Source organism: Dendrobates tinctorius, unplaced genomic scaffold (assembly GCF_039654945.1).
Source record: "Dendrobates tinctorius isolate UK_male_01 unplaced genomic scaffold, ASM3965494v1 ptg000165l, whole genome shotgun sequence".
In the NCBI taxonomy this organism is placed as follows: domain Eukaryota; kingdom Metazoa; phylum Chordata; class Amphibia; order Anura; family Dendrobatidae; genus Dendrobates; species Dendrobates tinctorius.
This window is the reverse complement of record NW_027361832.1, coordinates 31,600,001-31,627,500: the sequence shown is the minus strand read 5'-3', so window position 1 is coordinate 31,627,500 and position 27,500 is coordinate 31,600,001. Positions and strand designations below refer to the sequence as shown.

Here is a 27,500-nt window from a genome sequence, read left to right as displayed (position 1 = left end):
TGAGCTGCCAAGGATCAGTCGAGCACAATCACTGCATTGTCCCACAGTAATAATGGATTTCAAGTTGGATGGATGAGACATAACTAGCTATCTAATTTAACTCATGCCATGGTAAAATTTCATTAGTAGTCATGGAGACTGGTTTAATTGTGCTGACTAATGTTCTAGGGTTGCAGAGCACCCTAAAAAGAAAATGTTGTTTGCCTAATCCACCTCATAATGACACTTGTTTGTACATGTTTCCCTTGTGGGGGAATTTGCATATGCAAATAAATAGTTGCTCTGCTCTATTTGTCATGGCTGTTCATTACCCATGAAGAGGACATTGTTACAAGGCTGTTACCGAGCCTTCCAAGATAGGATAGTGTCAACCAATCCAGCCACATTCTTTCATAATTTGTCTCTGATTAATAGACCCGAATGAGGCTTATTCTGCCCGGGCCCCTGCAAAGGGAAGGTCAGTTTTGTGATTGAAAAGACTTCCCTCAGCAGCTGAAGAAGTGGTTTTTTTTTTCCTTATCCTCTTGCATTGGCTAACACATTCATATTCAAGAAAGAAAAAAAAATCTTGCTCTGACTAATACCTTACCTAGTAATCTTTAGCTTCCTACTGCAAAAAAAAATGAGAAACAAAATTTCTGCTATCAGAATATTAATCCTGTTTTTGACAGGAAGGTAAACTGATATAATTACTTTTCTGTTGAAGGAATGGTGGTTTATACAAGTGTGAAAGCATCGGAAAAGGATTAGCATTTTTTTGCATAATGAAAAGCTGGGCTGAATAGGACACTGAATGGTTGAATGAATGACCAAGATGAAAGCAAGATGAAAATGCCAGGCCTTCTTTTCTTTCTTCTTCTGCTTAGCTCTACCTAAAGTTATATTTGTCTAAGACATTGGAATACAAGTAAAAGCTCCGATTTCAGGAACCTTATAGATGTCCTCAGCTTTCACCATCACGTGAAGCGATGCATGTGATACAAATCTGTCGAAGAATGGAAAATACAGGTCTGTGTGTATTGCTGGTAGTTTTGCAACATGACCACACAGTCGTAGCCTCCACAGCCTCACACCAGTTCCAATATTGATTATTTGCTATTTTTTCACACAGGAATCGATGCTTGGTTAGCCTTAGATGCTTGTCACAAGATAATCATTATGTTCAATTGATAGATTTATATATGCTAATATCTATGTATGGGAATACGTGTCTATATCATCATGACGCAATCTATGTCTTTACCCATAGCTAGTTATAGCTTTCAATGCATCTTTTCACTTTTTTTAAATATATTACCGTACATATTTTCACTATTAACTATGTACTATATATAATCGTATGTATGTGTATATATAGTATATGTCATTAATTAAGATTAATGCCACAGATAGATCTTAGGAAATCAGTATATTTAATGTATATCTATTGCAGTGGCAGTGTCTTCGTAACTAGCTAATTGTCCATGAATCTACTCATGATATTTCTATGTCTGACTAGACTACATTAATTATTCATTCATTATGTGTTCATTTATCTATTATCTATATGAGACATCTATATGTCCAACCTACATATCATTGATTAGTGTATGTATGTCTACAGGGCTTCAGGGCTTTCTTTCTTTCTTTCTTTCTTTCTTTCTTTCTTTCTTTCTTTCTTTCTTTCTATCTATCTATCTATCTATCTATCCATGTATGTTGTTGAGCATTATCTACCTATCTATTTATCTATCTTTGGATCTAAGAAATCTATCTATCTGAGATATCTATCTATATATTCATCTATGTTGTTGATTATCTATCCATCCTCTATCTATCTATCTATCTATCTATCTGTCTATCTATCTTCTATCTATCTTCTATCTATCTTCTATTTATCCATCCATCCATGTGTACTTTGTTCTATACAGGTTGTTAGTGTAGTTTTATTTGCCTGTGCACATTTTCCTATTTTCCTCCTGTCTTCAGTGGTGATGTGTATCATGTTCTCTGTGTTAGGGACATGATTTGCATTTGGATGGCATTTTGATATTTTTCTTAGTAAGTTAGTGCTATGCTGGAGCTGGCTAGCTGTTGACAGTGTGAACAGTGCTTCTAATTACGTGCTCTCAACAGTAATTAGAGCAGTTAAAATACCCTAAGTGTCAAGACACTTTTGAAGGTGGGAACCGGTCCTTTTTGCACATTTGTAAATTAAATACAGTGGGGATAATTATTTATCTGTATGTACATTAAGCACCATCTTTCGTGGTGTCAGGTCACCATAATTATCAATTTAGTGCCACCAAAGATAAGTGTTGGCAGATTCTGCCAGATGCTGACCTAATTTGTTTATTACTAACTCCCAGAAGTTGCCTAACACATGCTGTCAAGTTCACTGGGGATTTGGAGTCTGGTGCGTGTTTAAAAAGAGAGGAAAAAAAATTGTTGCTGTATTTTTTTTTTTAAGAGCTTTTTACCATTTGTTGCATTTTTGTGTTTTGTATTGTAGTTCCCACTTGGTAAATTGGCTGCCAAAAGTCAAGAGTGCGTTGTTACTGTGCTCTATGGTTTAGAGTGTTACGTATTATATAGAAAATAAGACGTTTACTTGACTCAATGCTGTCCTTTTTCCAAATTTCTGACTGGGTCAACATGTTCCTTGTATCATAGTAAAAAAAAAAAAAAAGGTAAACCAATCTGCAAGGAGATGAGGACACTACATGTAGAAAAGTGGTCAGTCTGGAAAAATTCTTCATTACAAGTAGTAGACAAACTTTCTAAAAAATGGTCTTTGAAAAGCTGGATTTCTTTAAGGGACAGATACCTTCTTTTTTACTTTTCTCTTTATTTTTTTTCTTTTTCTAAATCTAATTTCTGTTTGAAAACATGGTTAAGCAAGCAGCATGTGTTGTCACTGGCACGTCTCCAACCGCTGGAGAATTGGATAACACATGGGCTAATGGTAGCTTATGTGCTGTCTGCATTCTTACTGAGTGGGCAAAGGCCCAGAGCAGAGTACAGTTTTAGCCTGTGCAGCAGTGTACAGAAATATTACATGGCTTTCCTATGATGTACTTGTATCGGACCTGTGGCCGTTAATCTTTTCTGGAATTTCAGTGCATTTAAAGCCATCTAGACCAAAAACAGTTAAATCCTTTCCATTCCAGGCATGAAGTTACATGAGAATTTCAGTAGAAGTAAGATGATATAGCCACTACCCCATTTAGCATGATTCCCACATTAAAACAGAATATTGGGGTTGCATGAGTTTTTTCACTAGAACCTTTTTTTAGGGTATCGGGACCCGTAAACGCTATCCGATATCCATAGTATTCATTTAGATGAATGTCCTAGAGAGGATCCTCCATTCCTGTTGGGCCTGGGTGACTGGTGTGATTAATACTAATGCCAACGCATAGGGTGCACTGTCACTAAACTATATGAATCCTTAAGTTTTGTGCAGATTACAATACCTATAGAATAAAGAATTCATCATATTATCTTAATTACTCCCTTTTTTAGTCTTTACCTAGTTAGATCTATTCTAGATATGGTTCTAGTGGATATCGTTGTGATGACTAAAGGTACTGTCACACTAAGCGATATCGCTAGCAATATCGCTATAACTTGTGACGTTATAGCGATATTGCTAGCGACATCGCTGTGTCTGATACTTACCTACGACCCGCTCCCCCGCTGGTTATCGCTGATCGTGCGAGAATGTCCAGGACTGCTTCTCGTCATCAGCTTCCTGTGGCGCTTCCTGTGGAGAGACGAGCGACGAGCGTGGAGCCGGGCGGGAGGACGTCAGGATCGCCTAGTGTGACAGGCAAGTAGCGACCCCCGACCCCAGCGATGTCGCTGGTGAGATCTGCCTGTGTGGCAGCTCACTAGCGACCACTTAGCGATGCACCAGCGATCCTGACCGCGTCATATCGCTGGTCGGGATTGCTGGTACATCGCTAAGTGTGACAGTACCTTAAGACACAGTGTTATACAATACCTATAGAGCTGCTGTATTCCACATGTCATCTCATTTCTATGACTGGCTTGGAAACTTGTACAGCTCACTAATAATGGCTAATGCACATAAAATATTCTGATTAATACTGTACATCATCCACACAAAGCTTTTTGAGCACCGGTAGAACTGTTCAGCCTGGCATAGTGAAGGCCTGTTGCAACATGTCAGACAAATAGAGAAGTGTTGTACAAATCTTTTTTCTTAATTATACATGCTAAGTGGATTAGATATTGCATTTCCTTAGCTTCATGCTAATCTGCCTTTGCAGAGATAGGGTGAGCAGTTCATAGTGTCTTAAGGAGCAGAAATCCTGTACGATTAAGGAGACACACAATTCAAATTTGAGAGAAATGACAAATTGTTGAATCCCAAATGTGTAGGAATTGGCTATATTTTAGTGTTTAAAAAAAAAATGTTATTGCAGGTAACTACATTAATGTGAATGAGGTTTTTGCCATTCGCATATTGATTCGATGCATTGGGGGTTATCTACTTGTTTACTGGCAAAGGGCAAAAGTACAGATGCACAATAAATCAGTGCAAGCAATCAGTAGTTATATATGATGGATGTGGTCTAGGTCAGACAATAAAAGTGAATGTCAAATTTGCATTTTGTTTGTAAAATTTGTGTCACTTAGACTTTTTTTATGGCTATTTGGCTCGTGTTCACACTGCAGAAGTACACGTCAGGAGTATTCCCCGATGTACTGTTAAACTATAGCCACTGTATAGACATAGAATGATAGAAATTGACCAGGCAGTAGATTTTTTTTAATAGTATCCCTCTGAATAGGAAAGTATGGTGGACTACACTTTTTTTTTTTTATAGTATTCTGATGCATACTGACCCATTTTATGCCAAAGAGGCATTCTTTGGGCGTATGTTGGGTTCAAGGATGCTTATGGACACATCACCTATGTGTGTAGAGACGTTTTAGTAATACACACCAGAACACCTACAGGGGAGCTTAAGCACCACAATTATCAGGAACAAGTGTTCCTAGGAATGCTCATTTTCCAATAATTGGGCAGTCTGAACATGTTGCCAAACACCAAACAAGGAAAATACATGTTCATCGGAATCAATGATCTTTTGGCTTGCTTAAAATATAATCATTCTCAACAGCACTTCCTCCTGTGCTGTCGAGACGACAAGTACCTCATCTGTTCTATGCACATGCTACATGCAATCTGCTTTGCATAAGCAGACTATTAAATGACTGCCGATTGACAAAAATATACCAAAGAGTGGTTGTTTAATATTGATGGACAGTTAAGGGCATGTCACACTAAGAGATATCGCTAGCAATATCGCTATAACTAGTGACGTTATAGCGATATTGCTAGCGATATCTCTGTGTCTGATACTTACCAGCGACCGGCTCCCCCGCTGGTTATCGCTGATCGCGCGAGAACGTTCAGGACTGTTTCTCGTCGTCAGCTTCCTGTGGCGCTTCCTGTGGAGAGACGAGCGACGCGTGGAGCCGGGCGGGAGGACGCAGGATCGCCTGGTGTGACAGGTAAGTAGCGATCCCCGTCCCCTGCGATGTCGCTGGTGAGATCTGCCTGTGTGGCAGCTCACTAGCGACCACTTAGCGATGTACCAGCGATCCTGACCGCGTCATATCGCTGGTCGGGATCGCTGGTACATCGCTAAGTGTGACAGTACCTTTAGTGTAACCTTACCATTAGACCAATTTCCCCAAAAAACACACAATTTCTTAAAAATATAAGACATTTGTATCTGCTAAAGATAGTTTTTGTTTGTTTTAACTACAAGTAAAGGATAAGAGGATACTTAATGAGATAATTGGTTTAACAGTCACATCATGGGATGTGCAAAGTGTTATCACACTTCATCTAACCTCTTTAGACAATGATGTGGAGTCTTAAGGTGCTGTCACACTTAGCGATGTACCAGCGATCCCGACCAGCGATATGACGCTGTCAGGATCGCTGGTGCATCGCTAAGTGGTCGCTAGTGAGCTGCCACACAGGCAGATCTCACTAGCGACATCGCAGGGAACGGGGGTCGCTACTTACCTGTCACACTAGGCGATCCTGCATCCTCCCGCCCGGCTCCACGCGTCGCTCGTCCTCACAGCAGGAAGCGCCACAGGAAGCTGATGACGAGAAACGGTCCTGAACGTTCTCGCGCGATCAGCGATAACCATCGGGGAAGCCGGTCATAGGTAAGTATCAGACACAGATATCGCTAGCAATATCGCTATAACGTCACTAGTTATAGCGATATTGCTAGCGATATCTCTTAGTGTGACATGCCCTTTAAGGCCCCGTCTCACTAAGCGATCTCAGTAGCGAGATCGCTGCTGAGTCACAACTTTTGTGACGTAACAGCGATCTCACCAGCGAGATCGCTGTGTGTGACAGCGACCAGCGAGCGGCCCCCTGCCGGTATCGCTGATCGCTGGAAGAAATCTCTGGACATTTCTTTGGTCGCTGGTCTCCCGCTGGCCAGCACGCATCTCTGTGTGTGACAGGCGGGAGACCAGCGATCAGGTGTAAAAAATAATAAAAAAATAAAAAATATAGTTATTCTCACCTTCCGACGTCCCTTCAGCCATCCTGCCTCTCTCCACGCTCCGGTCCCAGTGATCCTTTGCACGAATGACCACGAGACTTTGTTATCCCGCGAGACTGTGACATCTCGCGGTCATTCGTGCAAAGGATTACTGGGACCGGAGCGTGGAGAGAGGCGGGATGGCTGAACGGGACATCGGAAGGTGAGAATAACTATATTTTTTATTTTGATTCTATTTTTTACAGGATGGCCAGCGATGCCGGGCGCTCGGCATCGCTGTGCTGATCGCTGGTGAAGCTGTCTGTGTGACAGCTCACCAGCGATCACATAGCGACTTACTAGCGATCCTGACACCTTGATATCGGTGTCTGGATCGCTGGTAAGTCGCTTAGTGTGACAGGGCCTTTAGGTTACCCTTACACTTAGCGATGCACCAGTGACCCCAACCATGATATGACCCGGTCAGGATCGCTGGTGCATCGCTAAGTGTTGGCTAGTGAGCTGTCAAACCGGCAGATCTCACCAGCGACATAGCAGCGGTCGGGAGTCGCTACTTACCTGTCAGACGAGGCGATCCTGACGTCCTCCCGCCCGCGTCCATGCGTCGCTCATCACCACAGCAGGAATCCCAGCAGGAAATGGCCGACGAGAAACGGCCCAGGATGTTCTTGCGCGATCAGCGATAATCAGTAGGGGAGCCGGTCGGAGATAAGTATCACACATTGCCATATGTGGCCTTTAAGGCCCTGTTATGCACAGCGAGATCGCTGATTTTGTGACACATCAGCGATCTCTCCAGCGAGATCGCTGTGTGTGACATCCAGCAGCGACTGCCCCCCCCCTGCCGGGTATCGCCGATCGTGCTGGATCATCCTGGGCCATTTTTTCATCGCTGGTCTCCCGCTGGCCAGCGCACAACGCTGCGAGTGGCAGTGGGAGCAAGCGATGAGCGACACTGCATGCTGGTATCCAATATAAACATTGGGTTTCTAAGAGCCGCGGGGCTCTTAGAAACCCGATGTTTACCCTAGATACCAGCGTGCACTGCAGGCAGAGCGGGAGGTGGAGGCAGAGCGGCTCACAGATAGACCGGAGTAGCAGATAGCAGAGCTACTCCGTTCTGTCTGTGCGCCGCTCTGCCTCCACCTCCCGCCCTGCCTGCAGTGCACGCTGGTATGTAGGGTAAACATCGGGTTTCTAAGAGCCCCGCGGCTCTTAAACATCACGTTTCTATGTTGGATTCCAGCGTGCTCGCTGGTCCTGATCGCTGTAGGGGCTATGTCCCAGCGATCCCATCCATGTCGGATTGTTGGTGGGATCGCTGGGACATTGTTATGTGTAACGGGGCCTTTAGGGGTACTTCACACATAGGGAGACCGCTGAAAGGTCACATGTTTTGTGACGCAACAGCGACCTCGCCAGCGATCTTGCTACATGTTACACATAGCAGCGACCGGCCCCCCTCTGCGATATCGCTGATCATGCTCGAATGTCCTATGCCATTTTTTGATTCTCAGTGTTGCTCTGGCCATCATGCATCACTGTGTTTGACGCCATAACAACGATGAGAGACCTCGTTGGTGACGCTGAAGCACGTCTATCGAGGTCTGAGTTGTCAGAATAGCTGCTGTGTGACAAGGTCCCAATGACCGCCGAGGTTGTTATACGGATCGCCGTATCATTGCTGCGTTGTTGAGTAGATCTGCCTGTTTGGGTATGTGCACACTCTGCGGATTCACCCGCGGATTTGTATCTGCGGATCCGCAGGTAAAACCGCAGGTAAAATGGCCTGCGGTTTTACCTGAGTATTGGCCAGTGGTTTTCCCTTGCGGTTTGACACCTGGACAATGGAATAGGTGGCAAACCGCAGCGGAATCCGCAGAAAGAATTGACATGTCAATTCTTTCTGTGGATTCAAAACTGCAGCTTTTAAGCAGTTGAAAATCTGCAGCATGTGCACAGCAGAATGTAAATCACATAGACTTACATTGTACTATACACTGTCTGCAGAACTGCTGCAGATCCACAGTGGCCAAATCTGCAGCGGATCCACAGCAGAATCCGCAGCATGTGCGACGTACCAGCGATTTCTTACCAGGTCGTATCATTATCGGGATCACTGGAGCGTCGCTATGTGTAACGGGATCCTTATAGGTGAGGTCAATAAACTGAGATGGACAGCACTTCTAACCCTCAATGGTAACAAGGGCTTACAGGCCTGTAATAGACATTAATATTTTCCCCACTTAAAAGCTATTTCAATTTTTAACCATAATGTTTTGTTGTGTTTTTTTTTTTTTTAAAGAGACACGGTAAAGTAAACCATAGCATTTACTTCAATTTTTGAAGCTTGAAAGTGTGTTTCTACTAATGAAGAAGATTTTTAGGCATCGCTGCTCATTTCTAGTACCATAGATCTTGATAATGATCATTAAAAACTTCAAAATCATTTGCATCAACAATTACAATCAGTATTTCCTTAAGATTCAACTTAAGATGTTTTGCCAGTAGTTGCAGGGCCTAGAAACCTGTTTAAGTACTCACTGTCAACAGGGACATCATGTGCAGTGCCTAAAGTGGCTCACCACTGATTTCTACAAGCTCCTATAGGCACTTGGTTTTATTCTTCCCTGGAGATGAGGGTGGGTTTCTGCCAATACGAACAAACATATGAAACCTCTTACTGAGCCTAAAAGAAAATAGCACCTTAGCTCAAAGCCAATGACCTCCATTTCCACAGGTTGTTGTATTACAATAATTCTTGAGAGTTTATGGTCTAAGGTAAGAGTTCCGAGTGACGATGATCCTAACATGGTTTCTTACTGGATAGACTATGATTGGCATCAGACTAATTTTTACCTTTTATTTTATTTTTGTGCTTGGTAAAGGCTGTATGTAGCCAAAACTTTGCATTGCATTTTTTTTAAAACATGAAATAAAAAGGATTTATTTGAGGAATTAAATTCTGGTGTATTGAATATTAGGAACACAACTTTTTGAATTGACTGCCCTGATGGGATGTTGAACCAAGTAAGCCCATAGATCCACAAGTGTTGTATAGGATTCTTCTGGAAGTTAGAACTATCAGAATACCAAGATCAATATACCATGTAGACTCAAAACAATATTCAATATAAAATTGGCAACCATATTAGTTGAAAATTTGGATGCAAATCAATAAAAATTCCTCTGGACTTTCCATATGAGTCAAAATGTTATACCGTATAGTAATATAAAATTTAACAAAATCATCAAAATAGGCTAAAATTACCAATATTCTGAAGAATTAACACGTTACTAATTATTGGCAGATCACTTGAAACTGTCCCACCATTTCATGTCTCCATTAGATGCCTAACATTATTGAACTGTGTATCAAACAGACTCTGGGACTTCTACGAAGGATTCAATGAGGGAAGCTACATTAGGAGATAGTGATGAGAGCTAATGATATATCTTAGATAAAGCACAATCAGATCACAGCCGTCGGCTCATTTGTCAAGTCTGAAGTGAAAATGTCAGGACCAATGAGCCTATGAGTGCTGAAGGGGGCAGAAGGGCTTTTGGAGACACTTTTGTACTGGGAGTGGGCCATGATTTAAATACAGCTCTAGGGAAATACTGGGATTAGCCAACTCTGTGCTCAAATCCCTACCATAACAGTATTAGTTGGGAAAATCAGGTTTGTTAGTAAGAGTAGAAAATAAAATCTGTAAAATAGCTTTAGGCTTCAGCCCAATAACTATGCAAAGCAGTGAGCCATTATATGAAAATAATTTTCGCTGATGTTATCTTGCATACATTAAACAGAAAGGTTTAGTACAAAGACGCCAGGAGGTAGAATTTCTAGTAATATAGAATGTCCCTTCTTATGTAAATTATTTATATTTAATGAACACATAATATAATAAAATGCTAGCAAATATAAATAAAAACATTCGATTTTAAGCAAAATAAATAAGGGAAATGATGACTTTTTTTTACCATAAAAGACGACAAATGCTTTAAAAGCGCAGCAATGCTTTAATTATGAAGTTGGGGGGGGGGGGAGTATATGGTCTAAATAGCCATTCTTCTAATCAGTAGGCTTGCAGAACATTTTATTGAAACATATCCACTTTGCTTTTTTGTGCTCATTCGGTGAATGGGTTCAAGATCTCGTCCATCAGGTACAGTAAATTGTTCTTTGCTAGATAATGTACTCAGACAACTCCTGCTTGTTTAATTCTATTGATTTACAGTGTTAAACTGAAATAATCTGATACCTGCTTCCTGCCTTTTGAATTGTCCTTGCAAAGAGAGAAAGAGAATAGAAAAAAAAAAGTAAAGCTGATTAGTTTTTTTCAGCTCTTTTAGCTGTTTTGAATGTATAATTATCATTGCGGGTCATTTGATAGCTGTTCTAATTGCTGCCAACCATTGTCTGCATGCACTTAATGCTGAAACTTGATCAACATCCTACTTTGGTTGATGTTTGGTGGTAAACTTTAATTAACTCTTATTGCATTGAGGAGAAGTTCACTCACAGTGCTACACAACTAATCATTCACCTCCATTATGTCCTGGCAGATCTGCTTGTTCTTGCCTATAACAGATGAGCCACTCTGTAATAAACCCCCCAACAACTCAGTTCCATAAGGTTGCTCCACAGTGATATTTTGTTGCTTCTTGCAGGAGATAATTGGGTAAAATAATTATTTGAGCTCTGTATCTGATTTTTCATACACCTATCTCGGATTACCTTTTTCCTGCCAGGCAATATCATTTTAATAGAAAGGGTAGATTTAAGATAACATTATTCCGTCAGCTCTCTTCCACTATGCCCGGTTCTCCTGAATCAATACAATTAAGCTTGTCTCCTGTTGGAATTCTGGTAATTATTTATCTTAAAATACTTTTCCTGTAATGATATTGAAGTTAAGGTAATCAGGTTACTGGCAAATCATGTAGAATTCAACTCCGAATTGCTGTCCGCTTGATTATAATTTGTGTGACATCAAGTTTGTTTGAAAAGGGATAATGTGAGGGTAAAGCAAGGGCCTTATAATTGTGGTTGACATCTGTTTGTTTATAATGAAATCTAATTAAGGTTCATACATCTAAAAACACAAAAGTTAATTACCGAATTGCTCATTTCACATCTACACAACAGACAAATTAAGCCTCAGTGCAAAACAGCAAAAAAAATTACAAAAAGATGACGCTTTCCAGAAGCAAACTGTCTCTTCTCGTTTATGCATCAAACTAAGTGAATTAATAACTTATTATCAAAAAATATGAAAGGTCTAAAAATGTAAGAAATTCGAGCTGTTGACTTTTACGCACCTCAGACCCCCAACCACAATGACCTCTAACAAGTCTTGGGTTTTGAAAGCTATATATTCCCTCAAAGATGAACCTTCACCAAAGTGCTGAATTCTAATAAACCATATTGAGTGTTGGCTTTTGTAAGATCTGGACGCCATCTGTTAATTGCCTGACCAGCATCACCAGTAAGGGGTGTTGAGCGCACTGTTTAAATATGTACTGAAAGGCTTTAAATATACTTTCTCTCAGCCCTACACAGCCTGTTTTTTAAATCATGATGACTTGGAGGGTTGCTAATAGAAATGGAATGTTTCCCGAAATACCTGGCCTGTGATTAGTTTTATGAAGATAATTACAGTGGTGTTAGGCTTCAGACAAACTTTTTTTTTTTTTCAGTAACCAAAGAATAGAAACTTTATTGTTGGGATGTTGTTAGAACATAGTCGTAAATTATGGTTTCATAGGACCGACTTCATCGTCTAATTGTTTAATGATGCCTTAAAACTCTGACTTGCTTTGTTAAAACAACAGGGGTCCCTCCTCCCATGTGGATATGAACACACTACTTTGTATAGCTCCACCAAGTATATATGTACACAGAAGCATCACTAAGGCTTCTTCTATCAAAGAATGGAGCCTTAAAATTACTTTTGATTACTTCAAAACCCCTGCTGACTCAATGTCCTTCTGTTTCTTAACCACACTAATAATTATTAATGAACCACTATTGCGGGGACACTACAATGCTTGTGTTTGTGCCCTTTGAAAAGTGAACTTTAGTTCAAAGACGCACAGTATGTATTTGTTTTTGAAACCTTGCTGTTGATATAAAAACTCAGCAATTCCAGAATCATGTTTAGGAAAACAAAGAAAATAGTAGCCTAAGAAACATAAAAAGGCTGGTATGGTTTTTATTATTGTAAAACGTGAATTTCAAGCTACCGTACTTGTGTTCCAGTAACACCACTTAAGTGAATAGCTTTACCAAAAAGGATGCACAGATAACTTCATATTGGAGATTTTGGGGTACATGAGTTGGACATATAAATAATATTAGTGGATAAACTGTAGGGGCTAGTCCTGGGTGGTGTCCACAGGGTGAAAGCATCCAGAAAGCACAGAAAACTTGTGAAAAAGAGAAGTTCAATAACCACCCATATTGAGACGCTCTAGAGATTCCAAAGTGCTCTTTAGGCAAGGCTTGAGCCCCAATATCGTTTCTAATGCAAATTACATTTGTATCTTGAAGCCTCAGCGACAGATCTCTATATTTTACTTTTTAGTGTTCAGTCTTTCCTACAGGGCAACTACTAACATTGACTCAGTTTATTTCATAGTGGAACAAGTGGTAATGGGTTCATTTTAAAAGGGACATTAATGCAATTTCTTTCTATACGTGCATGTCCACTTTTATACCAGTTACCCTGGTTGGGCACGTATACCCATCATCCATGGTCAAATGCAAATTGTTTTAAGCCTTTATGAATCAAGGCACTTTTTGATTTATGAACTTTTTCACAGAATATTCTAATTCTGTGTAAGATAAATGAACCAACACTGACTTATAATGATTTTGGCCTCCTTAAAAAAATACTTCTACGGCATAGTAGTGCCTGAAAGAGAACTATGTGAATGGGGCTTTGACTTTTTGTAGTATGTTCTGTAAATGTTCCACTAAATGCATGTACATTGGGGAAAATTAGTATTTGATACCCTGCCGACTTTGTAAGTTTTCCCACCTACAAAGAATGGTCTGTAATTTTTATTGTAGGTACACTTCAACTGTGAGAGACAGAATCTAAAAATCCATAAAATCATTGCATGATGTTTACATAAATTTGCATTTTAATGCATGAAATAAGTATTTGATACAATAGAAAAACAGAACTTAATATTTGGTACAGAAGCCTTTGTTTGCAATTACAGAGGTCAGATGTTTCTTGTAGTTCTTGACCAAGTTTGCACACACTGCAGCAGGGATTTTGTCTCACTCCTCCATATAGATTTTCTCCAGATCTTTCAAGTTTTGGAGCTGTTGGTGGGCAACATTGAGTTTCTTATCCCTGTAAACATTTTCTATTGTGTTCTGAAGACTGGCTAGGCCACTCCAGGACCTTGAAATGCTTCTTAGGGCCCCGTCACACACAGCGACTCACCAGCGATCCCGACAATGATATGAACTTGTCAGGATCGCTGGTGTGTCGCTACATGATCGCTGGTGAGCTGCCAAACAGGCAGCATCACCAGCGATCAGGACAGCGACACACGGATAACAAGCAACGCACGTCGCTTAGTTACAAGCGCACTGGTGCAGGGAGCTGTTAACCAAGGTACACATCGGGTGGCGCTTAGAAACTCGATGTTTACCTTAGTTACCAGCTCCAGCTTGCTGATCACTGGTCTCCTGCCTGCCACATGCAGCAATGCGTGCTGGCCAGCAGGAGACCAGCGATCAAAAAAATGTCCTGGCCATTCCAGGACGATCAGCGATACCCGGCAGGGGGGCCAGTCACTAGTAAGTGTCACACACAGCGATCTCGCTGGTGAGATCGCTGTTGCATCACAAAACTTGTGACTCAGCAACGAACTCACTAGCGATATCGCTGTGTGTGACGGGGGCTTTACAGAGCCACTCCTTAGTTGCCCTGGCTGTGTGTTTTGGATCATTGCCATGCTGGAAGACGCAGCCAACATCCATCTTCAATGTTCTTACTGAGGGAGGAGGTTGCTGGCCAAAATTTCGCAATACATGACCCCATCCATCCTCCCTTCAATACGGTGCCGTCATCCTGTCACCTTTGCAGAAAAGCACCCCCAAAGTATGATGCATACCTCACCATGCTTCATAATTAGGATGGTGCTCTTGGGGTTGTACTCATCCTTCTTCTTTCTCCAAACACTGCGAGCGGAGTTGATACCAGAAAGTTCTATTTTGGTCTTTTCTGACCATGACATTCTCCCATGACTCTTCTGGATCATCCAGATGGTCATTGGCAAACTTCAAACAGGCCTAGACATGTGCTTGGGTGAGCAGTGGGACCTTGTGTGCCCTGCAGGATTTTATTCCATGAGGGCGTGGTGTGTTACTAATGGTAATGTTTGAGACTGTGGTCCCAGCTCTTTTCAGGTCACTGATGAGGTCATCCTGTGTAGTTCTGGGCTGATTCCTGCCTTTCTCAGAATCATCCTTACCCCAGAAAGTGATATCTTGCATGGAGCCCCAGACCAAGGAAGATTGACAGTCATCTTATGTTTCTTCCATTTTCTAATAATTGCTGCAACAGTTGTTGCCTTCTCACCAAGCCGCTTTCCTATTGTCCTGTAGCTCACCCATGCCTTGTGCAGATCTACAATTTTGTTTCTGGTGTCCTTAGACAGCTCTTTGGTCTTGGCCATGGTGGAGAGATTGGAATGTGATTGATTGTGTGGACAGGTACCTTGTAACAAGTTCAAGCACATGCAATTAATACAGGTAATGAGTGCAGAGTAGGAGGGCTTAAAGAAAAACTAACAGGTCTGTGACAGCCAGAATGCTTGCTAGTTGGTAGGTGATCAAATACTAATTTCATGCAATAAAACGCAGTTTAATTATATAAAAATCACGCAATGTGATTTTTTTTATTCTCTCACATTTGAACTGTACCTATGATAATATTTACAGATCTCACCATCCAACAGTGAATTAAATACTTATTTTCTCCAGTGTATTTTGCAGTCTTCAGTACTAGAAAGGAAATAAGAATACAATAATAAAGGGGTTTTTCAAGATCAAAAAATATTTACCCAAATGCTTGGGCACATATTGGGCACTTCTATAACATAGTACTCGCCCTCCTCTGCTCTATCAATAGCTCTGCCTTGCTTATCCAGTCCTTGTTTACTGGCTGCAGTGGTGACATCCCAACTACAGAGCACACTACCACTGCAGCCAATCACTGAGCGTAGTAGCTCATGCCATCTACCTCAGCAGAGCCAATCTATATGCTTTTCTAACATTTCTCATTATTTACTTGTAAGCCCAATGAAGTCCCAGTTATAAGGAATATTTTTTTAGAGCTATGTAAAGTGCAGTTCCTTTGTCATTACTCTAAGAAATGTATGTATTGAATACTGGGTGTTATTGTGCCTCTTGTTAAAAGGGTGCATCACACTCTTAATCTGTCAGCAGTGATTAGATGATATCCAATTTTGTAGGGACACATCCCTTGCTGGTAACCTCCAACAGTCAATGTATCTATATATTCTAAAAGGGATAACAGAGGAACTACACAATATTTAATATGGAATATATTTACTAAAATTAGAGGCTAAAAAACCTTTTAAGCAAATTTGAATATAGATATTGATATAGATGGTGGTTTCAGTCCTTACAAGGTTACAATGGCAACAAGTGACAGAATTAAGAAAGGAGGGCAATAAATCAAAATCTCCCAGTAGTGCAACGTTAGGCTTTGGGTACAAACTTTCATCCTTATTGAGGATGAATGATCTAATAGTAAAACAGTTGTTGATCTTTGCTGTTGCCATGCCAAGCTGTCAGGATGCAACAGCCCTGCAAACTGTCCTTGGCAAATCCAATACAGCTTGCCATAAAATTTTAAATGAAATACTACAATAGTTTAAGTTTCCTAGGTCCAAGGACTAGTGTGCAAATTTACTTGCACATACTATTCTATCGGCCTCGACAGTTGGCTGTGGCTCCTGGATGGGAGAGGCAGTACCACTTCTTACCCGGTAGTGTCTTTTGACCAGCCACCCTTGCGGGACATTAAATGTGCATCATGCCGTAATGGTGACATCACAATAAGCCAGGTAATCAAAAAAAGAGTCACAGATTCAGGTAAATAAGAGTCTGTACTTCCTTTCCAATTCCGCTGCAACATACTACTGTAGTGGCCGATTGAATGGGACTTGTAAATCGATTTGCACCAACTCTACCTAGGACCTATGCTGGTTTTAGAATTGTCTATTATATTAATGCCATTTTTAAATTGACTGCATCTTGTAATGGCTTTGTAGAAGAATAATACCTCCAAACAAGCAAATCATTTGTAACAAGAAATAGTCCTGAATGTCTCGGTGCTATAGAGTTTAGTAGTATTTCTACTGCTGCTGAAGTTCTACCAAGAGATGGATTGTATTGTGGTGGCTTTGCAGGTTGAAAGTATTGACATATAAATAAACATGGTAATATGATTTGTTAATTCTCTGACATGATTAATGCAGTGAATTTCTTTCAAGAAAGACTTAATGGATTCCAAGGTTAATCTTTCTGTTTAGTAGGATTATGAACTTAAACTTTCAAATCTGAGAGGGATTTTTGAGGGTTGAAGAGGAAATGGATTGGGACCAGTCTTGTCAATGAGCAGCTTGTAAAATTGAGTGCAATTTACATAACCGTTAAGTATGTTCCTAATGTACATTGTGCGCATTGTAATACCTGGCAGAACCTTTCTGATTTGTAGATTAATATTTATTTAGTAAAGGAAAATCAAAGGGATTAAGAAGTCATCATTTTAGCTCTAATCCTACTTTGCATAGATGAGACCAAGAGATGCGATTAATGCTTAAGGCTCAACGGGTCTCTATCTTACAGAAATACACATTATTTGCATGGTGTTTCGGTGCACTTAGCGGATTTTTGCTATCATCACTTTGGGCTGATTAGATTGATTGGAAAGAAATATATTAACATACACATTGTGGAGAGTAAAAATCTCCATTCCCACCAGAAATGTTTTGTTTCAATTGATGGGTTTTATTTTAAGTGCCATTTTCAAATATAGACTTTGAAGATAAAATATACTATTATGTGTTACTCTGACATTCCACTGCGGCTCAGTTAAAAAGTAAAATATTACCTTCACTGCAATACAGATAGATTAGGTTCCTCCCAGGTCTCTACTATGGCATCCAAAACATATACTGGTAGGGGTCGGAGAACTGAGAAGACAGGAACCTGAATCAATAGCGTCAATATCATTGCCCCTGAATGCTTGTTTGGACAGAACCTTCCTTCTTGGAAGATAACCTTGCTACAGAAAAATGAAAGTGTGTAGAAGGGTATACTTAAGTATGGTTTCCCATACATTACTCATCTTTTCAATGAGTAGTTTTTAGAAAAGCCGAATTCTAGTTTTCCTTGCTTTTGAAGCCACGTCTACAACAGACGAGATAAGTGATGAGTTTGTAATGTCATATGCCAACTTTTTACACTGCTATAAGTAATTGTAATAAGACTCTCAAATACTGTACTTTTAGGACTTTAAATAAAATAGCTCTTAATACACACGTCTTGAAACCCATGTGATTGTGAATTTGCATGTATCAGCATATTTTTAATATGTTTCACAGTAGAGAGTGCCCAAATATAGCCTAAATAGGTTAACCACAAGCTCAGCATGGCTGACATGTTTTATGTTTAACAACAAATATTCTTAATACTGGGCTCCCTGGCAGCAGCTTGTAGACTAATGCTATTCTTCTTTGTTAATTGTATGGAAATAATTATGCTTGTGCTCTATTCTTCTGCTCATACAGGACAGTTTTCCAAATGTTTCATGCATGTTTGTTTACTGAGGCAACTTACAAGTAATTGCTCTCACTTCTTACATATTGATTCTGAAATGTTCTTGGAAGAAAAAGGAACATGACTCAGACCTTAAATCCGGAATAGCAGCAAAAGCTGTAGAATGATATTGATAAATGTAAAAGAGAGAAATCTGTCAGAGTCACCAAGTCAGGTAGTGCTATTAACATTTTATAATGTAAAATAGTCTACATAGCTTGAGGGCACCCATTGTACTTGTAGAGTCCAATTCAAAGCTGTGATCCATACTCACGGAACCAATATCAGATGCATACATGGTCTATGTGGAGGTAGGAAGGAGCAATTTAACTTGTATCTTAGAAACTATGCTATGGGTACATATCTCAAGTCATGTGGGAAGAGTAAAGGCCCCGTTACACATAAGTATGTCCCAGCGATCCCACCAACGATCCGACATGGATGCGATCGCTGGGACATCAGTGGGCTGATCACTGGTGAGCTGTCACATAGACAGCCCCTCCAGCAATCAGGACCAGTGAGCAAGCTGGTTTCTAATGTAAACATCTGGTATCCAGGAGCCGCGGCTCTTGGATATCCGCTGTTTACATTAGAAACCAGCATTCAGCGTCGCTAATCGCTGGTCTCTCGTTGCCACACGCAGCGTTGCGTGCTGGCCAGCGGGAGACCAGAGATCAAAAAATGGCCCAGGCCAATCGAGCACGATCAGCGATACCCGGCAGGGGGGGCAGTCACTGATCCCTGTCACACACAGCGATCTTGTGACGGGGCCTTAAGAAGTTGACTTATAAAGTAGCTTCCTCTAGTGGGTGTCCCGATCCTGAGAATGATAGTTTTTGTCCTTTTGGAAGAGAGCTAATTTGCCTACTTTTCCCCCGTAGAGTAGTGCCTGGACCATTAGTCTGTATATGTCAGCTTGGACTCCACAAAATGAAACATTACCTCCAAGACCCTTCCAAAGGAACAGGTTTATAGGACCGTTTTCCCTAGAAAATCATTGAAAGACAAGTAAGCCCATTCGACTTGAACTTTTTTAGGCCATTAGATTAGTACACTTCCAAAGATGTTGACATTCTTTGCATAATCTACATGAGTACCCATTACAAAGTCATACTCAAAATATTTGTCCTCCTTTGATTCCTATGTAAAAGAAAACTTGAGAATCACCAGCCCCATAACATTTGATTGGAAAATTAAAACAATATGAGCTTTTAGCCTCAATGGCCTGGAGGGAGCAGAGGAAAAAGATGAGAGGACGATAGGAGTAGTCATCAGGTAGAATGGCACTTTCCAGTCCACCTTTGTAAGCTATCTCTTTTTTTATGTGCCTACCACTAAAGACATACAATATTTGGTTACATCCCTCTATTCAGACTTAATTACCTTCTCTCCTTTTGTCGTGACATGGGTGGAAAGTTTTTTTCATTTTTTTTATTTTGCTGTGTCAGAAGAGGTCGTCACACATTCTTTTGCAGTTCTCTTCATTAATTCCTCCTTGCAGAAGCATTTTCTATCGTGCTGGGAAGGTAGAAGGGTGTAATGGAAGAACCCTGAACCATCAGCAGGAAGCACTAAGCTGGTTAATGCAGTATAATTGTCTGGACATAGACTGGCCTTTGTTTGTGCGGTTCACTACGAATCAGCTGTAATTAACTCCAGAGTGTTTCCAGATTGCCAGCAAAGAAAAATTACAGCTTTTCTGTTTTAAATTGGAAAGAGCACAAAGACATTAACTATGCAGATTGCTTTTACTTTGATATATTTCTGTCCACTAAGGAAAAGCTTATTTCGCTCCCACTCCCCCCAAAATAACAATGACTTGGTTATTTGATTTAGGGTCTTTTAAAGTGTAATGGCTACTAAATAGTTCATCTGTTACATATTTTACATGTCATATTTCATGAGGTTCTTCTGAAAACTTTTAAGCTCCCTGCTTTTTTTATGGGTCTTTAAAATTTGGGGTGGCAACTAATGCTTTAAATTAGTAATGCCCTTGGTATTTTAGAATTTATTCTTGGAGGGCAGTAGTAAGAATAATCTATGCCTATACATCAAGTATGTAGGTTATGAGGCAGGCCATTCAAGTTAGATGACTGAAGCATCATTCGGCTGACAGCTATCTAATGGCCTACACTCCAATACACCGGAGTGCTCGCTTGGCGGGGCGCTCCAATGTTCTCTACGAGATATCTGCCAACTGATACATCGGCTGGCGGCTTATCACAGAGAACAATGCGATTGTGCATGTCTGATTTCAGACTCTCAATCGCCATCTCTCAAGACCATCAGGCGGCCTGCACCCCGTTAGACCTTCAGCCCTACCTGTAGATATTAGCGGGTTCAGCCATTAATATGTGTATGGGAGCCTTAGGTCTTGTGCTTTTCCAACAGCTAGAGAAAAAAAGAGAAGCCAGGATTCTTATTGGAGTTGCCAAAAAGCCACAGAATATTTATCGTTGGCTTGTTACCTCCATGTAGTTGATGAAGAATTATCTTTTATTTTGGATATAGAATATATGGGTGGTATTGAAACTCGCAATGGCAGCAATTGCAAAGTCAATTAATCCAAAATCCACCACTTTTTTCCAACAAATACACTACTTCATAGTCAAGGATATTCAATGTGGCTAAAAAAAGGTACGAGAAAAAAGTTTCTAGCTAATGGCTCTAATAATACTTCCCTTGTACAAAAGATCTGTCAGCAACTGATGCAAAGCGAGTTCGGCCAAAATCTTTTTTTTTCTTTTTTTTTTCCCCTTCTGAATTTAACAATAAGGAATTTAAGCTTCAATGTGGCTTTAGTCACTAAAGAAAAGAAGCTCTTGGTGTCTGCATAATACCACTTTGATGGATTTTTTCATCAGTCCTCTGTACGTGGTAACAAATAAACAAGTATAATTATACTTGTGAAGGCCCATTCATTCCTTTGTCAGGATTAGATATATGTGCAGTTTTCACACTGAGCTTCTCTTTTGTCTTTGCCTAACTCTCTATGACATATTGATAGAGGATTTGGTATGGGGAAAAGGCCACAGCAGAGACAGTGATGACCTTTTGGAAACTTGATATAATTCAAGGATTTTTATTTATTTACTCTCTTTTTTTTTTTCCCCCCTCTTGTTAAGATTTGTAGTTTGGTAGCACATTATGTCACAAGTGGGCAACTTTTAACCCTTTCTCAAAGAAGAGAATCGATGGCAAAGTATTTGAGATGGTCAAATAGCAGATGGGATAGAAAAAAAAACCCAATAGACCAAGGAGCCCATTGGCTTTCTCTCTCCCTCTCTCGGCTCTAAGCAGTGTGGCTAACCTTAGCATTCCTTTCCTTTCATCCTATACTCTTGATCAGATCACGTTCTTTTTAATCATTTCACAAACACTGTCTCACTGGACCGTAGAAGAAGGCTGGGACAATCTCAATTAAAAACAGGAGTGCACCCTGATTCCAGCTCTTCGTTTGTTCTAATCTGAATTCTGCCTTTTTAAATACAGCAGAAATCATCCGCCATTGTTGAGCAAGTGCCTTCTTTTTTTTATTAGAAAAGATTTTTGGGAAAGTTTTTTTTTTTTCCATTTAGTTTTCAAAGAACTCAGTAATCATGCAAAACACTAACTGCTGAACGGGAAGCTGAAGTCAATAATTGTACTACTGATTTTTTTTCTATCACCTCCCCCCCCAATTAAAAAGAGAATATAGGTGTTGAAGTCACTTTTTCTATACTGTAAAAGAACAGCTGCACAGAGGTACGTGTTTTTATCATTTTTATTGAATTTTAGTCGCTCCGTCTCCTTCCTTGCTCACTTTTCAGGCTGTGACGCTTTACCGTGGGTACGTTTAGGAATGAAAGCCTCCCACATAAGCCCTTAGTGCTTTTTGTGCTTCTGTTCTGTATTCAGCAGAGGACTTTAAAGTGTTTGCAGTGGCAGAGTTAGTGTTTACTTTTCAGGACAACTTTGGCTACAACTTTTTTTTAAAGAAGGGTTATAGCTGCAATGCAAGAAAAATTTTCCTCCCTGGTCTGTCTACACTGACACCTCCAAAAAAAAAACCCAGGGTATTTGAGCTGACAGGAGTATTAATTAAATGTAACATCTGTTTGTGGAATAACGTCTGTAATTATTTATATCTTATGTTTTAATCAGACCACCAAATAAGAAACATTCTCATATTTTCTCCTGTTGACTGACTTGCACAAATATACATCACCTATGCACAAGCAGTTTCCCATTAGTTCAAAGAAATTTGTATTTATTTTTTTCTATATATTTTCGTTCGCGAAGTGCATATGTGTTTATACAACTGTGACCAAAATCTGATGTCATTGTTTAGAGGGGTGTTTGATTAATTTGGGGAGGATAACATATAGCGAGATGTTTGTTATGGCAACAGAACTAGTTAGATTAGTAAACTTTCTATGTATAGTGATTGCAAGGGAAAGGTATGCGACTGGCTCCTCCTTCTCCGCCTCGTCGGAGCTCTCTATGAATAGTTTGTCTTAAGATCCGATTCATTAGGCTTACACTTTCCAACTTCTATATTGAATATTGTCATAGGCTATCAATTGCACACTAGGCACCAGCCTGACCGAGATTCACTCTACACGTTGAGAGTCATCAGACGGAGAGATGTTTTTTTTTCTTTTTTTTTTCGTGCTGACGGTATTCGTATTATGATATGGGCATTAGCTAAAAAACCCCATTAATGATCTGCAAATCAGCTGAAAATGAACCAAGAAGGTGGAGTTAGGATCTGACACTTTTTAATGCATTCACCTTCACTCATGTATCCAGCACAACAATAGCGCTCAGAAATTGTACGGCGCACTTACATTTCATCCAGACCGATGCCTTTTGCTTTTATGCTTATGATGTTTGTGCAAATATTCCCCATCCGAAAGGTAAACATGTCTGTGTTTACTAATTAGAAAATGATTCCTCTTTCATGCTCTTTGTGATCAAATTATTTCAAAGGGGTTGAAATCTCCTTGCATTCCAAGAGCATAATTAACCTGTAGCTCATCAATGATTAAAATTACACACCAAGCTTTGTGACGCTTGATGCAGAAGCAATTAGACTGTCATTTTAGCCATCAATGATACCAAAACTAATTTTGATTCATTTTCAATCTATGCAAATCGTCTGATGTATCTGATAATTCTCCCATTCTGACATAGCTGATGCGATTAGATTTGATTACTGTAAAAAATGAAACCCTTACGCTCCACATTTTGTCTCCTAAACTGACCTTTAGCCCAGCAAACTTTATAAGAGAATCTGGGAAAGAAGATGAACTGTGATTATTAGTAGAAAACAATGATTGTTTTGTTTCAAAGGGTTTTTTTAATAAGATATCTTTGCAGTGCCTTTTTAGCAGACAAAAAGTTCCTATCAAGTTCTTACATCACATATGTCTCATCGAGATAAGCCCTTTTACGTAACGAAGCTGCTACAACTTCTAAACTGCCCTGCAAACAGCTGATATCACATGGCGAAATGGCGACTGAGCAAACATTTCCTTTGCAATGGCTACTGGATGAGATATTGAATATTGTATGTTGGTCAAGTTCCAATCAAAGGAAAGATAAATAAATGGGTGGTTTAAATCTACCTAAATAATGAGGGTCTCATGTGGTTAATACTATTACATGATGTCCTTTTTATTCTAATATGGCATGTAGAGGTTGGATGTCTTAACAAGACATCTATACTCATCAAAATTGAAATTGCAACACCAAAATGGAAGCGTTGGGGAATTATGGAAATCACATGGATAGACATGAGGATTTTTATGGTTGTCTGAGGAATGTTCTGCCATGCTGAAGGCAACCAAATCATTGAGATCTTCTGCAGCAGCTACTTTTGCAATTGCCTACCAATGATGTCCTGATATCCTTGTCAATGAGAGACAAGTCTGGAGATGCTGCATGCCATGGTAGGTATTAGGGCTGGCGGAACGCACCAAATTATAAAATAGTAGGTGTGTTCGCAGCCCGGGATCCACCTTGCAGAGGTGGTACACTGCTGCTATGTAATGGCGGAAGAATTAAGCAGTATGAAACCAGTCACACGTGGGTTACGTCACCCAATGTGAACAGGGCGAACTCTGTTACTGCACAGAGCCGCACCACCGCTGAAAGTAGATGCCGGAGCCTGTTAACTCACAGAGCTCGGCCAAAAGAGCGCACAGTGTACGGCCACAGAACTCTACCCCAAGGACACAGTTAGAGTCCTTCTAGGCCCACTGAACGCGTGGCGTCGCTGCCGCGAGCGCAGCTATAGACGCTGGCTATGGAGCACGTGCACTGAGGAGTGCCGAGTCCCTGGTGAGGCCAGATGCCTGACTCAACCTCAGACCTACCTACGCCTAAGCCTGGGCGCTAGCAGGCTAGGCTGCACAACACATACTTATAGTATGTAGGGGTTTCTTAATGAGTCATTCACCAGAGACATTCATGCGTGCATACATCACTCACTCCACATAGTCTGTAAATACAGTCTATACTAGCGCATGGGCGAGCGGCCATGCGAACCTTTTATAGCCACGGGCGTCCGGGACCTTCCTGGCTTCTCGGATGGGCCAATCCGAACATGAGCAGGACCTGAGCACGTGACCCTCGATCTCCAATGGGAAATCACTCCATGGGCATGCTCAGTAGCCCGACATGAGGACTTAGTCCCTGGAGAATCTCGCTGCAGAGCAGCATGCATTGTCATAGCTGTGCCAGAGGTGGCAGCAGCAAGCAAACCCACGGAGTTGGCCTGGGCAGAGCGCCAGGACCGACGAATCTTCTGAGCAGGCTCCACTGCGGCCGAAGAAGAATGGGAGATTGCTGGGTGCAAGGCTTTGGATTCCTGCTGTGCAGTGGCAGGAATCCGACGCCTAAAGGCCCTTTTACATTTAGCGATGCACCAGCGATCCGACCAGCGATCCGACCCGGTCAGGATCGCTGGTGCATCGCTAAATGATCGCTAGTGAGCTTTCATACAGAAAGATCTCACAGCGATGCAGCAGCGACGCAGCGCACGATACTTACCATTCACACACAGCGATCCAGACGTCCTCCAGCGTCGCTCGTCATCACAGCAGGAAGTCTCAGCAGGAAGCGCCCGACGAGAAATGGAGCCGGACATTCTCGCGCGATCAGCGATGGACAGCGGGGGGAGCCGGTCGCTGGTAAGTATCACACATAGCGATATCGCTAGCAATATCGCTATAACGTCACAAAACCAGTGACGTTTTAGCGATATTGCTAGCGATATCGCTTAGTGTAAAACCCCCTTAACAGTAGGTCACATAGGCTGCTCACAGTAGCTCATGCAACATGCAACCTGGTGATATTTTGGCAAAAACAGAATCATTGGACACTTTGGAGAAATGGTCATATCACTAGTTCCACAATTGCCCCATTGTGTACTGGAAGTGAAATTAGTTATCATGAATCAAGCCTAAGGTTTCAGTTTCGACACAAATCATCAGAAGGCATTTACATGACATGGAGCTACAAGTCATATATCCACCACTCACTCCACCACTTTCAAAGGCCACCATGGTGCACAGCAAGACAGCAATGGAGACTGGAATGGAGGTATACCATCTTTAGTGCTGAGACCCACGTTTGCCTTTGATGCATTAATAGACAGAAATCGTTCTGGAGCTCATGTGGGCTACGCCATGAAGAGTATTTCATGAGGAAACATAACACTGTTCCTCTTCTCAGGATTATGGTGTGAGGTGGCATAATGTTCTGTAGACCCCTCTAGTTTTCATTCCAGATACACTAACAGCTTGGTGTTACATTGCTTTAGTCATGGAACTGGTGGTATGGCAATTTCTATAAAGCTTCCCAGGCTGCATGTTGCTTGTGCTACTATGATCAGCCTTCATACCCTAAACAATAGCCTGTGGCATCTCCGGACTTCTCTCCCATCAAGCAAATTGGGATGTCATTGGTCTGCAATTGCAAAGGCTGCAGTCAACAGCAGATCTTGTTGATTTGCATACCCAAGTACATTGTGTGGCAGTACATTACATATACAAGTATTAATAATCTGATTCATAGCAGCCAAGTGTAATCACATGTATTTCTGTGTGTGGTTCTTATAATCGATAACAAATAAATCAAGGTGTGTTGAAAATGTTTTTTCATAATTGCATGTCATTAATATGTCTATCAATCCTGTGATTTCAGTAATTTCACAACTTTTCTATGTTGTTGCAATCTCCAATGTTGAATGTATAAGACAGTGGAAACCAAACAGGCTAGATGGTTGTCGAACTCCTTTAAGGCCCAAGCACTAGATATACCTCCTAAGGCTAGATTTCACGCATCCGACATTTATGGTCTAAGTAAAGAGTGTGATGTTCAGACTGGCCCTGGGTTTACTGACCTGAACTTAACAGTCTCATAGTCTTATATGAAACTGTTGAGTTCAGGGCAAGATATCTATGGACAGTCTAGACATTGATGTCCATACTCAGACTGTGAATGTCGGATGTGTAACCTCCTTATAGGATGGATGGAAAGCAGTAGTAATTGGAAAGCCAAGTGATCTGCCTGAGATTGTGATCATATGTAAGTTGTTTTTTTTTCTGATTCCTAGTTAAAGGTTTGTCTCCTCTTGGACTTTTATGGACTATCTGTAGGATATGCCATGTGGGTCCACTACAGGTGGGTTCCAATAGTCCTATGGATATACTGTAGTTGTTCCAGATAGGGCAACCCCTTTAATGCAAGTAATTTGATAAGATCGCAGCTATAATTGAAACAGATGTGCCATTGCATAGTGTTTTTACTGCATAAAGTAAATCTGTAGCATTGAAGGATATTTCTCTGCTTACCAGAGATTTGCTCAGTTGGTTGGCTGTTGGAAACTGATAAACATGCACAAACAAAAATACAAATATAAAACTTGTAAATACAAAGCAAACAGGACAGATTGTTCTGCGAGTAATCTCTGGATGACATGGTCAAGGTATACTATGGCATGATATTAGTATATTTGTGTTTTTTTGTTTCTATGTCAATTTTATGATATTTAATAGAACATTTGCAAATAAAGAGTTACTGACCAATAA

General features: G+C 40.7%; 1 protein-coding gene across 2 annotated transcripts in view; it reads left to right on the top strand.

Moving 5' to 3' along the window:
* The window catches only part of ZFHX4 (zinc finger homeobox 4), a 229,455-nt gene that overhangs the window by 6,019 nt on the left and 195,936 nt on the right, over positions 1-27,500 (top strand). The gene's annotated exons all lie outside the window — the stretch shown is intronic.